At 39.5% G+C, this 15,472-nt stretch overlaps 1 protein-coding gene across 5 annotated transcripts in view; it reads left to right on the forward strand.

Moving 5' to 3' along the window:
- The window catches only part of LOC138747605 (phosphatidylinositol 5-phosphate 4-kinase type-2 beta), a 105,608-nt gene that overhangs the window by 11,841 nt on the left and 78,295 nt on the right, over positions 1-15,472 (forward strand). The window contains exon 1 of one of the 5 annotated variants that reach the window (XM_069906983.1): positions 4,014-4,154. The exons of the other annotated variants lie outside the window; for them this stretch is intronic. The gene's annotated coding sequence lies outside the window, so the exon portion shown is untranslated. Of the gene's footprint in view, positions 1-4,013; positions 4,155-15,472 lie in introns of those variants that run through there. 5 annotated transcript variants of the gene reach the window in all.

Here is a 15,472-nt window from a genome sequence, read left to right on the forward strand (position 1 = left end):
AATGTTCTTACTTGATGCTAAGGTTAATGGTGCATGACCATGGAAGTGCAATTGCTATCTGTAAACTTATCTCTCACTCCTTTTTCATACTCTTAAATTAACATCTATGACCAATCTTCTCCTTGTATCTCCTTCCTTGAAATTCACAGCCCATTCAGCTTATCACATTCAGTAAAATACTGCAGAACCTAAAATCCGGACTGCTTGAGTGAGGATTGGGTTGGTCCAGATTTTTGGATTTTCCGGATTCTCGGGTAGTACTTTTAAAATTCAAATTTAAGGAAAATAAATGGGTACATTTTGATGGTTTATTAATGAAACATTTTTCATATAAAATACAAAAATTATTTTTTCTTACACTTCCGCAACTTCTGCATGGTCTCTTGTTGCCGCTGTGCATCTATGGCGCTTAGGCATGCATGCAAAAGCCAAGAGTTTTCGCAAAGTCTGGATTCTTGGGTGGTCTGGATTTCTGGCATCCGGATTTTTGGGCTTTTACTGTAAAGACACAGAGACGCTGGAGGAACTCAGCCAGCCTTATAACATCTATAGGAGGTAAAGATATATTATCAAAATCGTCAGTAGTATATCTTTACCTCCTATAGACGCTGTGAGATCGGCTGAGTTCCTCCAGTATCTCTGTTTTTACTAGCTGATCATATTCACACCAGCTAGTTGGCCATCAGGGGATTGATTCTCCAGACCTGCATATGGCAGGTAGGCAACACAGATTACATCTATCTGTCATGTACAGTCTCAGGCCAGACGGAGGTTTCTGTCTCACAACATTGATGTTTTTTTCCCCCTCTGATACGGTTCGACATTCTGAGTTCCTGCAACAGATTGAGTGTTGCTATAGGCAACAGAAATCACTGTACAAACATCTCTTGTTGTCGATTTTTATTTGCTGATACTTTCTTTAAAATAACTTTAGCTTGTTTTACATTGTTAAAGGTGCTCTATGCACAGCACTGTTAATGGATTTGGTTATAGGGAAGCTGTTATAATTAGTAGATAAAGCCAAGTAGCTATCCGATGCTGCCTGTTAGGTATTTGTATGTTCTCCCCGTATATGCATTGATTTCCTCCAGGTGCTCTGGTTTCCTCCCACCCTTCAAAATGTACCAAGGTCGTAAGTTAATTGGGTGTAATTGGGCTGCACCGGCTCATGCTATATGTCTAAATTAAATTAAAAACATAAGACATAGGAGCAGAAAGGCCTTTCAGTCCATTGGGTCTGCTTGCCATTCAAATCATGAATTGTGTATTTTTCCTCTCAACCTGCCTTCTCCTGCCTTCTCCCCATAATAATAGGATTAATTAATAAAGGCAGCAATGGACCATTTAATTTTCTTATCCGGTTCTGCCCAGTCTCCATTTTCTCTGCCTTTTGTGTCCAAAATGTGTTGATCTGGAGGTTATGAATATTCTGAGCATCCAGAGCCTCATGGGAGTTAAGAATCCCTTCCATGAAGAACATTCTCCACATCTCAGTCCTAAAGTGCCATCTTATTTAGACTAGAAGGTCAGTCAAACATCGTGGGCCGAAGGGCCTGTAATGTGATGTAATGTTCCTTGCTCTATAGAACTGGGAAATGTAGCGTCAAGATACGGGGAGCAGATTCAAGACGGACGAGGAGAATCTAGGTCTCCCAGAGAGAGGTGAATCTGTTGAATTCTCTGCCCATGGAAGCAGAAGAGGCTGTCTCCTTAAATTTATTTAGGACACAAATGGATAGATTTTTGCATAGTAAGGGAATTAAGAATTATGGGAAAAAAGCACAAAGTTGGAGCTAAAAGTTCGCAGCCAAATCAGCCATGATCTTAGTCAATGATGGAGCAGGCTCAATGGGCCAGATGGTTGACTCATGGTCCTATTTCTTATGCTCTAATGTTATTATTATCCAGAGGTTATCCTGTAGTTCTAGAACCTCAGCATCACCATCAGTACTAATCCCTATTTAGATCTTGTGCTAATTATATTGTCTCACAGCTCCAAGAGTTCTTGCTTGATCCTGACTTCTGGTGGTGTCTATTTGTACGTTTCTCTTCAGACCATTTAGATTTTCCACCTGGAGCTGCCATTTCAGAATCAGAATTTATTGATTGTCATGAACATGTGTCATTAAATATGTTGTTTTGAGGCAGCATTACAGGTGCAAAACTGCTATAAATTGCATTTTTAAAAATTGTGCAAAAAGAAGGGAAAAAGGCAGGTTGTGTCTATGGTTCATTATCCATTCAGAAATCTGATGGCTATGGGGAATAAGCTGTTTTTGTATCACTGGGTGTTTGCCTTCAGGCTCCTGTACCTCCTTTCTTATGGTAACAGTGAGAAGTGGCCTGGGTGGTGGGGGTCCTTGAGGATAGAGGCTGCTTTCTTAAGACACTGCCTCTTTTGTAGATGTCCTCGATAGAATGAAGACTGATGCCCGTGATGGCGCTGGACGAGTTCACAACTCTTTGCAGTCTTTTCCTGTCTTGTGCATTGGCACCTCCATACCAGACAATGATTCAACCGATCAGAATGTTCTCCTGTGGAAATTTGCAAGATTCTTTGGTGACATACCAAATCTCCTCAAATTCCTCATGAAGTTTAGCTGCTGGTGAGCCTTCTTCATGATTGCTTCGACATGCAGGACAGATTGTCAGAGATGTTGACATCTAGGAATTTGAAGTTCTTAACCCTTTCCACTGCTGACTCCTCGATGAGGATTGGTTTGTGTTCTCCCACATCCCAAGCATACCAAAATGTTAATTGACTTCTAAAAACTGTCCTTCATGTAAATTAATGGCAAAAAAAGGTAAGTCTGAGAGAGGATACATTGGGGGAGTAAAAGAGAGTGTGGAGAGGGAGAATGGGGCTGATGTGATTGCTTCCCTGGGAGCCAGCATTGATGTGATGGGCTCAATTATGTGTTATGTGGCAATGACATCACCTCACATTTTCCTAAACTCAAGCATAAGTTCGTTTATTATCATCTGACTATTCGTGTACAGCCAGACGAAGCACCGTTTCACCGAATCACAGTGCACACACATGCACAAATAATACATAGCACATAATAATCACATATACACATAAAGATATCATTAAAATAAATAAATATTTTGGGATGATTTATTCAGATACAGGATTCTGTTCACCGATCTCATAACCTGTGGGAAAAAGCTATTTCCCAGCCTGGCAGTAAAAACTCAGCGGAGAAATTCAGCAGGTCAAACAGTGTCCTTTATATAGCAAAGTTAAAAATACATAACCGACGTTTCAACCTTGAGCCTTTCATCAAGGTATAGAAAAATGTCAGCAGGCGTCCGAACCAAAGAGTGGGGGGGGGGGGGGGGGGAGGAGTGGTTGCAAAGGCAGGAGATGATAGGTGGAGAAGGGAGGGAGGGGACAGCATGATCAGATGGAGGAGAACTAAAAGGGGAAGGGAGGGGGGGAAGGGGAAGAGAAGAGCAGGTTAGCAAAAACCGGAAAAGTTGATATTAATGCCATCTGGTTGGAGAGTGCCCAGACCAAAAATCAGGTGTTGTTCCTCCAATTTGCGGGTGGTCTTGATGGGATAGTACACAAGGCCATAGACAGACATGTGAGTATGGGAGTGTGACACAGAACTGAAATGGTGGGGCCTGGTGCTAGAGGTGATGGTGGAGGCAAACACAATCACTGTGCTTAAGAGACATTTAGAGAGGCACCTGCAGGGTGGGCAAATGGGATCTGTGTAGATGGGCCAAATTATCACAGTAGCCGTGATGGGCTGACTGGCCGGTTTCTGTGCTGTCTGACTCCATGGGGATTGTATTTGTGCTGACATTTCTTGTAAACGATGATTAAAGCACATTTTCAAAAAATCTTCATTTGAATTCACATTTATTTTTAACTGACCAAACCTGTTTCTCTAGTTTGAGATTGGGGACTATTTGATTGCCTAATGAAATGAGATTACTTTAGCAGCAAAGACTCCCCAAAGGATTTGACAGTGTGAAGAAGAAGAAGGAGGAGGAGGATTCAGGAATTCTGGATCAACGTTAATACGTCAGTGAAAATAAAAAAAATAACTGCAAGTACTGGAAATCTAAAATGAAAAGAGAAGCCGCAGGAAACGCTCAGCAAGTCGGGCTGCAGCTGCAGTCGATGTTCAACCTGAAATGTCAGTTTCTCTTCCCATATTTTTAGCCTAGCCTGTTGAGTATTTCCAACATTTTCTGCTGTTATTGTGATGCAAGTTAGAACCGCCTCTTAAATTAGTGCTGATTTGATGGACTTGACCTACTCCTAAACTTCTTCCCTTCTTCCAAATTGTTTCTATTGTGGTCAGATGACCGTGTTGTATTCCCAAATCTCATTGCTTTTAACAACTTGCAATATTTTAAAGTGTGGATTCTAGATGTGAGTTATTCACATGTCTTTGTAGGTGCTTAAAACTACTGGTGTGGGTTATCAGGGTCAAAGATTTGTGCAGCAGGGAAATGTGGTCTTCAGCTCAACTTGTCCAAATATTGGCTAGTCCCATTTGCCAGTATTTGGCCTACTAAACCTTTCCTATCCATGTACCTCTCTTAATGTCTTATAAACATTGAAATTTGTACCTGCTTCTACCACTTCCTCTGGCAGCTTGTTCCACATGCCCAGTATGGAAAAGGTTGCTCCCTGGGCCCCTTTAAAATCCCTCTCTCGCCTTAAATATGCCTTCTAGTTTTGGATTTCCGTACCCTGGGAAAAAGACTGACCATTCACCTTATCTGTTTTTCTGATGTTTTTATACTATAAAGTCACAACTCAGGGGAAAAACATCATCTTTCCTAATTCAAATCTTCCTATCCTAGTAAGATGCTTGCAGATCTTTTCTGCACCCCTTCCAGCTTAATAACTTCCTTCTAATAGCTGAATGACCAGTTCTTTATAAATGATAATTTTTAAAATTTACAACACAGAAGCCGATTCCAGCCATTGAAATATGTATCACCCAATTAGCCTACAATCTCGTATGTTTTGGAAGGTGGCAGGAAACCGAAGCATCCAGGGAAACCCATGCAGGCCACAGGGAGAACGTACAAACTCCTTACAGACAGTGCCTGATTCGAACCCAGGTCGCTATCACTGTAATAGAATTTCCATAACTCCTACATTGACTGCACACAAAACTCCTAGTGTGGTCTTATCAAAGTCTTGTACAGTTGTAACATGACAATCTAACTCTAGTGCTCAGTACACTAACCGATGAAGGCAAGTGTTCCAAATGCCTTTTTCACCACCCTGTCCACCTATGAAAGCACTTTGTGGGAACTATGCACTTGAATTATGTTGTTATGTGGCAACAATTAAATCCAGCTGCAAATCAAAACAGAAAATGGTGGAAATACTCAGTAGGTCAGGCAGCTACAGTGAAGAGAGAAACAAACAGTTAATGCTTCAGAAAGGAAGATGGGAGAGGGAACAATGGGAAGGTCTGTGTAAGGAGAGGGAGATTAAATGACAAAAAAAATGATAGTGAAAATATAAATAAGGTAGTGGCAGGGAATCGATTGGGAGTGATGTAAAGGCACAATAATTAGAACCTGTGGATTGAGTACTGGAAATAAAAATACCAGACGTGAGTATCCAAAATTATTACTGGGAACACAGTTTGGGCACCACAGGTGACGATGCGGTTTGCACAATGCATCAGCAATTGGGACGGGGGTTCGAATCCTGCGCTGTCTGTAAGGAGTCTACACCGGGGTCTCCGGTTTCCTCCTACCGTTCGAAACGTACAGGGGTTGTAAGTTAATTGGGTGTAAATTGAGTGGCTCAGACTCATTGGCCAAAATGAATGTATGTCAAAATTTAAAACAAGTACCCAATTCACCTTCTGACATGATTACCTCTTCCATTGTTGGGTCATGGTGCACCAGCAACAGTTATTTGCTAGGTCTACTTCATGGGTTAGCTTGGTCCTGGGATCCCCAGTTATGGGTGGACTGTTCTGGGACTCCCCCCAATATAGATAGGCCAGGAGCTAAGACCCTCAGCCTAAGGAGGTGGGATCCCCAGCTAGGAGCACACTGGGAAAGTACATCAGGCAATTTTTAAAAAATGTGAAATCACTGCACAAATTAGCCATTTTGGTTTGATGTACATGGTAGAGTTGTGGCTTTGTGAGTGAATAAAGGCAAGGTCAAGGTGCAGGCTTCAAATCCTTAACCAACATTTTGAGCTTGGGCTCTTAGTTGATGATGTATTTTTTATCTTTGCTATATAATGTGCACTGTTTGATCTGCTGAATTTCTCCAGCATTATGTTTTTACTTTAATCGCTGTGACTGCAGAGTTTTGTGTTTCATTCCTGTACCAACTGAGGCATGGACAACACAATCCATCTGAACAATCTACAGGGCACCTAGCTGGCCTTTGATCCGTGGGCTGGTGTATTGCATGTCAGTGTCCATTTATCTGCAGTGGTGGAGACTGATATGTACATGGTGTGATGCAGGCCAGTCAGATCGTTCCATTGGTTGCCTTCAGCAAACTCTGTGACTCTGTACCAAATGCTAGAATGTTCTTTTATTCTCAGCCAAGTATGAGGGAAAAAAAGTTAATTATTTGATTATGTAAAAGGTTGGAGATGGATCGAAAGTGACTTCCCTATGAAAGAGTGTAACTTCAAATAGTGCAAGCGAATGGATCTACACGATATGAGCAAAATACAAAGCAGTTCACAGGGCTCCTTCTGAATTTCTCATTTCAATTCCTTTTATGGGCAACATTTCATGTAAATTGTTTCTGTTTTATCCTTCCCATGTCTCACTCCTAACCTTCCCCACCCAGCTCAGTTCTTTTCCTTTACCATCCAACTCCCCTTCCCCACAATGTAGCTTTTTTTCTTGTTGAGTGCAAGATCCCTCTTGATTGGAGAGTCCATGGGCTTTTGTGTCTTCTGGTACTTCACCCAGATTACCATTCTTGACGTAACCAGCAATTAATGCAGTGGAGTTGAGATAAATATTCCAGCCTAAGCCTTACCTTGCTTTTGCTTAGTAAATCTTTGTGAAACTTAAAGCAATCACTATATGATTTTTAGAAGTATTTGTCCCACTTATTCATTTGTAGTTCTGTTGAGACCAAATAACTTGTAGCGTCTTTAGTGCAGGTTTAAATCTGTTCTACCACATTATTGCCCTTTTCCCATCTCCTTTGAATTTCTGGTGTCCAAAAAAAAATCTACAAATGTTACATCCTCCATGGCTAAGATAGCCCTCGGTAGCAGCAGATTCTAAACGTTTGCAAGCATTGAATAAATAAATTTCTCTACATTTTACTCTTACGAGGCTGACCTATAATCTTGAGACTAAGTCCCTGGTTCTAGACTCTCAAACTGCTCCTTAGACAAATGTGTGCAGTTATTTATTAATCAAAAGCTTTATTAAAGGAGACTTCAAAATTTATTAAAAATTAAAATGATATTATCATGAGCTATGCCTCTTAATTGTTTTTTTTCATTTATTCAATTGTCAGTGAATTTAAAAGTCAATGACTTTTCCATCGTTGAATTTGATAGTTGGTGAATTTTCTGTTGGTGAATTGATTTTGATGAATTTAGCTATAACCCCAAATAAATGTTGTCAGTAGAGGAAAGGGAGACCGCAGTGATCTTCTTGACTCTTGATGATCCTCTGTGTTAACTTCTGGTCCGATGCTGGGCAGCTACCAATCCCACGCAGTCAGACAGAAACTCTCAACTGTGCTCCTGTAAAAGGTTGTCAAGATGGGGCCGGTGGCCTCTTCCTCAGGCTTCTTGACTCATGAGAAGTGTTGAGGATCCAGGATAGGCTGTCCTTTATATGCACACCAAGGAACTTTGTGCTCTTCAATCTCTTCACGATGGAGAGAGGGAATAGTTAAATGCAGGCAAATGGGAGTAGTTCAGGGATGTATTTTGGCCAGCACAGGCAAGTTGGGCCGAAGGGCCTATTTCTGTGCCGTATAACTCTTTGACTCTTTAGCTATTGTTAATAAATCTGATATTATTCTCTCCCATCTGCAGGTGCAGAATTCCCAGAAATAAATAAAGGGAGTCACTGTCTTAGTTTGAGGATACCGAGTCCAGTTATGGTCCTAAAGATATTGCCTGGCTGATTCAGAACATGGACACTTCTGTGTGGCCAAATGAATGATTTTTTTTCAATTAATGTTTGTTCCTGTCATTCCACAAACTGGAGCTCATATCCTAACTCCTCTTCCCATAATTTTCTTGTTGTATGGAACCATGTATCTTCAGCTTGGCCACAAAAACACTACAAAATACTAGAGGAATCTTTAGTGTGGTATAACAGCTATTGAATTGACTATCACCTAATTGTATTTGTGGTCTTTTGTTAAGGATGAAGTTTGTGAAGCTATTTAACATCTGTATACACATTAGCAAATTATTACATACATTTAAAAAAAAATCACAATGTGCTGTTCCTAAAAAAAAATTGCAAAAGGCTTTGTCAAAATAAAAAGGTTCCGATAGCTCAGTGGTTAGAGCACTGGTCTTGTAAACCAGGGGTTGCGAGTTTGATTGTCACTGGGGCCTCATTTCTGTGAGGGGCACTGGACAAAGTGGCGACTCTCTGTCTTCCTTACGGTAGACAAAGTTAAAGAATTTCATGCATGTTACATTATAAATGTAGTATTACATGACAATAATGGAACCTTTAGCCTTTTCTTTGTCGAGTTGAAGAGCAAATTGTCATGTGCTTCAGAAACAGGCCATTCAGCCCACCCTCCCTATGCTAACCTATGGACACTAATCCCATTTACTGGGACTTGGTTCATTGGCAATTATATGGGAGCTTGTCCACCTGCCTCTTGAATGTTATTTCTGTTTTGCACATTTATTTGGACAGTCAGAATTATGATTGCCTTAATGAAGTTGTTAAAACTGAAATGTGCTTTCTCTGACGACACGTTAAGTTTCTGCTGGATATAGGTTAAGATTAGATTTCATTTTAAGTGTTTAAATTCATTGATCTAAAAGCACTATGGTTAAAGATGTATTTTATGGAACATAATATGTTACTCACAGTACGCAGGGTTCCAAGCAAGCGGCCAAGCAGAGAGAATGCTGAACTATGTACCCATATCACTGGTGTTCAAGGCAAAAGATGTTAACAGAGGTCACATAAGGGAGACTTTCCAGTCCTGGCAGTGTTGTAATGAGGAGATGACATCAGAGGATTGAATGGTGCGGAAAGACAGCAGGAACTAAAGCTTTAGAATTTAAAACCTTATAGAATGTGTCCGAATAGTGAATGGTATAGAATAGCCAAGCCCAGAACCTTGCATATAACAGCTGGCTGAGGTAACAGAATAAAAATCCAAAATCCTCCCAAGTATCTGGAATTCAAGCAACTGGAAAAAAAAATCCCCCAAAGAAATAAACAAATATGTAGATATTTAGAATTGATAAAAAATAAATACAAAATTAAATAAAAGTTTAAAATTATAAAAGTAAATGTTCTCTGAAGCAACATCTTGATAAGATGGGAGCAAACATTCAGCCACCGGAGAGCCCCGGTCATGCTCTGCCTGCAGCAGCTGTTCGAATAAAGTTTCAATAAAGTTGTATGAATAAAATAGCAAGGCCCAGGATGAAGAGCCGGCCGATGCTGCTGGGGGGACTCTCCCAAAGCGTCTCCCTATCCCTGCCTGGTGGGAGTGTTTATTAGTATTAAATATATTAGTAAGGCTTTACTTGTGAACTTGGGGGAGGAGGTTAACTTGATGGTTAGCGCGATTCTATTACAACGCCAGCGGCTCAAATTTAAATTTTGTAAGTTACGGAAATTACCCGATTAAAGTAAACTTCACATAATTAAGTTCCACAGATCTGATTTTTTTCAAATTACTTTACATTTTACACTGTCTTTTGTCTTTTAAACTGTTTATTCTTAATACAGCTGTATTAGTTAAGCGTTGTAAAAGTGTGTCTCAGGCAACCGGAAAATTTGCATATCCAACATCCACAATCCCCACAGGTGCCAGATACTGTGGATTTACTCTATATAACTGCCTTCCAAGGGACACCAAAGGAAAAAAAACTTGACTTAATTTAGAAATACAGTATGATAACAGACCCTTCCGGCCCATGAGTTCACACTGCCCAATTACACCCATGATACCAATGAACATACTAACCTCATACGTCTTTGGAACGTGGGAGGAAACCAGAGCCCCCAGAGGAAACTCACGCAGCTATGGGGAGATGGTACAAACTCCTTACAGACAACACCAGATTCAGACCCATGTCACTGACATTGTACCAACCGCTACGTTAACCATAGTTGTTTTACCTGCCTTTGAAAATATTAGGGAAAAATCAATGATGATGGGTCGTAAGCAGCATTCCACGAGATCTCCACTAGGATCAGGTTTGTGTTGAGGTTCAGGTTCATAAATGGTACTAAATTGGGTCATGCCAAGTAGTTTATTGGATGAGAGGATGAGATGATAAAGACATTTGGGTATTTTAGGTAAATGGACAAAACAGGTGAAGTTGGATTTGCACATCTACAAATGTCTAAACTCCAATTTACTAAAGGTTAGGTTCAAATAATCAGAAAAATGTGAATGCCTGTGAATCAACAGCATTAGAATTTGAAGATGAGAGGTACTGTTTCATTTGTATGGAATCTTGGGAAGTCTGATCTGATGTGAGCATCAAGCCTCGGTTTCATTGACCCTGGAGAAAGTAAGAGCATAGATTTGCCATAAGGATAACAGGATTAACTTGAAAGGACAGAATTATGAAGAACTACCTGCCATGGCAGATAACGGCAACAACAAGATGCTATCTTTTGGAATGAATTCTGGACTCCATTTTCACTCAGAGTCAACAAGCAATTTTCAACAAAAAACATAGATCTAGTCAGTGTTCTAGGAAAGGACTTGAGCTTGTTGCCCCTGCCCCACTGGTGGTGCATGGGTTTGTTATAGGTGGTCTGCGGTTAGTAAATTAATTCTTGAGGTGGACTCTAGGTGAAAAAGGCCGATAACCACTGCTATAGAAAAATCTAATGTAAGATTGACTCTCTTCTGGATTCCTTTGAATTTGTTTCTGAAAGTTTTACTTTGCTGGATTGGATCTATCCAATTTTGATTTATTGATGTAGCCATGGAAAGTTTTTGAAATTTCATTCAGTTATACAGTCATATATGTTCTGTAACTTCCCCCATGTTAAATTCAAGGTATCTGGGCCCCCTGAGTTTCCCCTAGACGTTTATAAAATAAAGGTGGAAACAATACAACCTTGTTATCATATCCATTCCCTGTGATTTATTCTTTTTAAATGTATAGTGCCACATTTTGGGCCTTAGTCCTTTGCGCAATTTTTTAAAAAAAATGACAATTGAGTCATTATAGCTCTGTGTTTTTGTAGCTGTTGTGATGGAAATTAATATGACTCATTTGTTCGGAAGATGAAATAGGAATTATTCAGTTTTGAGGCAATCAGATACGTGGGGGGGAGGGGTGTCTGAACAGGTAGAGCTGGAACCTAGTGTTTGCTGTTGGCATGTTCATTGCTGACTCCAGTTGCTTTTGTTGGGTAATTAGTTGCCCCCTGCAAGACGAGACAAATTTGTTCTTGGTGTGCTACACCAATAACCTGGTCTCAGTTAACAATGTGTGTAATAAGAAAACAATATAACTAATTTTTCATTTAAATTTTTAAAAATATTTAGACATACAGCACAGTGACAGGCTATTTCGGCCCACAGATCCATGCAACCCAATTTACACCCCATTTATCTAAACCCCCAGTATGTGTTTTTGAAGGATGGGAGGAAACCGAAGCCCCCAGAGAAAACCCACGCAGATATGGAGAGAACATACAAACTCCTTACAGACAGTGTGGGATTCAAACCCCGGTGTGATCCCGATCGCTGGCGCTGTAAAGGTGTTGCGCTAACCGCTATGCCAACCGTGCTACCCGCGAACACTTTTATTGTTGGAGCAAGGCTTACCTAAACTAAAATACAGTGGGTTGTCTCTGCAGAGAGGTTAGGAGTGAGAGGTTTGACAGGGGGAATGTGAAGAGGAAGTTTCTTTTATGGGTTAAATGTAAGGTGATGCCCATTGAAAGCAGAGGTGAGATAATTTTTTTTCTCCTCTCTCAGAGGACCATGAGGCTTTGCAGTTCATTCCCTCAATAAATCAATGAATGCAGAACGTTTGAATAGGTTTACATCAGTGACGGACACATGTTAAGCAAGGATTGAAGGGTCACTGTGGATTGTCAGGAATGTAGAGTTGAGTTTACTATAGGATCAGCCTGAATGTTAATAAATGGTGCAGTAAGTTGGAGGGGCCGAATGGCTTACTTGTGCTCCTGTTTCAAATTATTGTAGGTATGGATGATTCCACCACTTCTTCTCTAGCTTTGACTTTCTTTTGTGGAGAGTCAGATGCTATATATAAAACTTTTTTTTGCACATCTGGAAAGCTGCTTTCACTTGGATCTGGAACTCAGGGATGTGACCGTACAGTAATGCTTTCTTTTATTTGCATGTGTTACCCTTACGTCACCTCTTGATTTTTGAGTCATGCATTCAAATTCTGGACCAAATAACTTGAGCTACATCAGAGAAATGCAGAGGCTCTAAATGCTGGAGAAACATTCACAGGTAGAAATGATTCCAGGTTCCTTTTATGGTAATATTACATGCAATTTCCTCTGCCTGTTGTAAGAACACAAAGATATAAGAGATATGATCTGCTCAATCCATCGGGTACCTGAGCTCCAGCTCGAAAGATCCGACTCAATCTGGAATCCTTCAGTGCCTGAAGCCTTTCATAGTCAATGTTTTGGGTCTGGACCCTTTATCAGGACTGATAAAAGTGTCCAGACCTGAAATGTAGACTGGTTATTTCTACCCACACATGCTGAATTTCTCCAGAACTGCGCTACATCAGCCAGTCTGGAACTATTGATTCTGATAAGATAATAAACTGATAAAATGAATAATGAGGAAACCGTCAGGTATTTATTTGTCTCATTACCACTAATGGGACCTTTCTGTGTACAGTGTGCCTGCTGTATATTCATCAGAGATCATAAGTCTGTGAGAGACTCCAAGGAAATCCCTTTCTTTAATTTGCTGGAGCATCTAGTCTTTCAGAACCTCAACATACCCTAAGGTACTTTGATGTGGGAAACGTAACAGGCAGTTTAGATACATCAAAAAGTCCCAAAGCATTATGAGCAGGTCATCTATTCTAGTGAATCTGAAAGAGGAAGAAAGTTTGATCGGAATATATAGTAGACTTTCTCTGCCCTTCTTTGTAACCTTCCTATGGGATCCTTAATGCAGTTCACAAAAAATTAGCACCAGATCTGACAGGACAGTACTGCCTTGAGAAATCTACCACGATTTTCCAAGGATATTATACTTATTTCAGGCATTGCCAATACAACTGACAGAAAAATTCTTCAAAGAGTTAAAGAAAATAATAAGGAAATTTTTATGGAGAGGGGGGAAACCGAGGATAGCACTAGATAAATTAACAGAATGGTATAAACAAGGAGGCTTACAATTGCCAAACTTTAAAAATTATTATAGAGCCGCACAATTAAGATACCTATCAGATTTTTATCAAACAAGGGAAAAACCAGACTGGACGAGATTAGAATTAGATAAAATAGGGGAAAAGATACCTGAACACATATTATATAAATGGGACGAAAAATTGGTACAACATAGAACTTCTCCAGTATTACATCATCTCCTCAATATTTGGAAGAAGATCCATGTAGAAAGAAATAAAACAAATTATCAATTACCAAAACTAATATTGACGCAAAATAAGCTACTCCCTTTTACAATAGACAACCTTTCCTTTAGAGAATGGGAAAAAAAAGGGATTAAAAGAATAGAAAATTGTTTTTCAGGAAGTAGATTCTTATCCTTTGAACAAATGAGAGATAAGTACAATATAACTGGAGATACAGCGCTGGCATATTACCAACTGAGATCCTACTTGAAGGATAAATTAGGAAGCAATTTGAGTTTACCAGAGGGAAGTAACCTTGAATATGTGATTACAGATACAATGTTAATCAAAAGATTTATAACAAATATGTATATTAAACTGCAAGAAAAGGAGAATGAGGAAACAAATGGTAAAACTAAACAAAAATGGGAACAAGATTTAAATATAAAGATAAAAAAGGAAACATGGGAGAAATTATGTTCTGGAACGATGAGAAATACAATAAATACGAGGCTACGTATGATACAATATAATTGGTTACACAGACTATACATTACACCGCAAAAGTTAAATAAATGGGACCCAACAGTATCTGATAGATGTTTTCGATGTAAAAAAGAAATGGGAACAACAATTCATGCAATCTGGACATGTGAGAGAGTAGAAAAATTTTGGGATGATCTCAATCAGATAATAACTAAAATAACAGAAAACAATATACCAAAGAATCCAGAGATCTTTCTCCTAAGTAATATAAAAAACAAAGAATTTGGAATTGATTTGGAGGATGCACAAAAAAGATTTGTTAAGATAGCCCTAGCCGTAGCAAAAAAATGTATTATGTCAACCTGGAAATTGGAAGATAATTTGAAAATACAACAATGGTATATAAAAATGAATAAATGTATTCCATTAGAAAAAATAACATATAGTTTAAGAAATAATATTGAAATATTCGAACAAGTATGGGAGCCTTACATTAAATACAATAGCGAAAACCTACCGGGGACAAACATTACCTAAGTTGATGGAAGGAGAAGGAAAGAAAAGAATGGACTCTGTAGAATTTCTGGTGTATTTTTGTTGAATGACAACATTGTCTGACTGGCTTAATGCAACCTAGATTGTATACCTAAAATGGATGAGGTGGGGTGGGGGGGTGGCTTGGGAGGAGGGAGGTGGGGGAGAAAAAATCACTGTAAATGTGTGAAAAAGAAAAAGTGTATATCATGGCTAATGTGATTTATGGTGTGAAAAATAAAAAATTTAAAAAAAAAAGAGAAATCTACCACGCCTGCCAGAGTAATATAACTTCCAACCAGTGTCAGTTGAGTTGACAGTACCAAGAATGGCCCTTCTAAACAGAATAATAAGATTAATAACAATGACATTCAATGTTTTTAAAAGCACAATTGTAATGAAGAACATTTTATACAGTGCACTATATAAAAGATAATAAGCCACATTAATTCTGGAAAATACCACCCACATTTGTCATTTAGCTACTTTTGGCTACTATCCGCAACTGTTGAGTGAGTTAGGAAAACTCCACACTATCTAACTGAGGTATAACCACAGTAGGCTGGGCAGATAAAATTAAGGTGTGTACGAATTCTTTCTTTGGCTTGGCTTCGCAGACGAAGATTTATGGAGGGGTAATGTCCACGTCAGTTGCAGGCTCGTTTGTGGCTGACAAGTTCGATGCGGGACAGGAAGACACGGTTGCAGCGGTTG

This window comes from Narcine bancroftii, chromosome 12 (assembly GCF_036971445.1).
Source record: "Narcine bancroftii isolate sNarBan1 chromosome 12, sNarBan1.hap1, whole genome shotgun sequence".
Lineage (NCBI taxonomy): Eukaryota > Metazoa > Chordata > Chondrichthyes > Torpediniformes > Narcinidae > Narcine > Narcine bancroftii.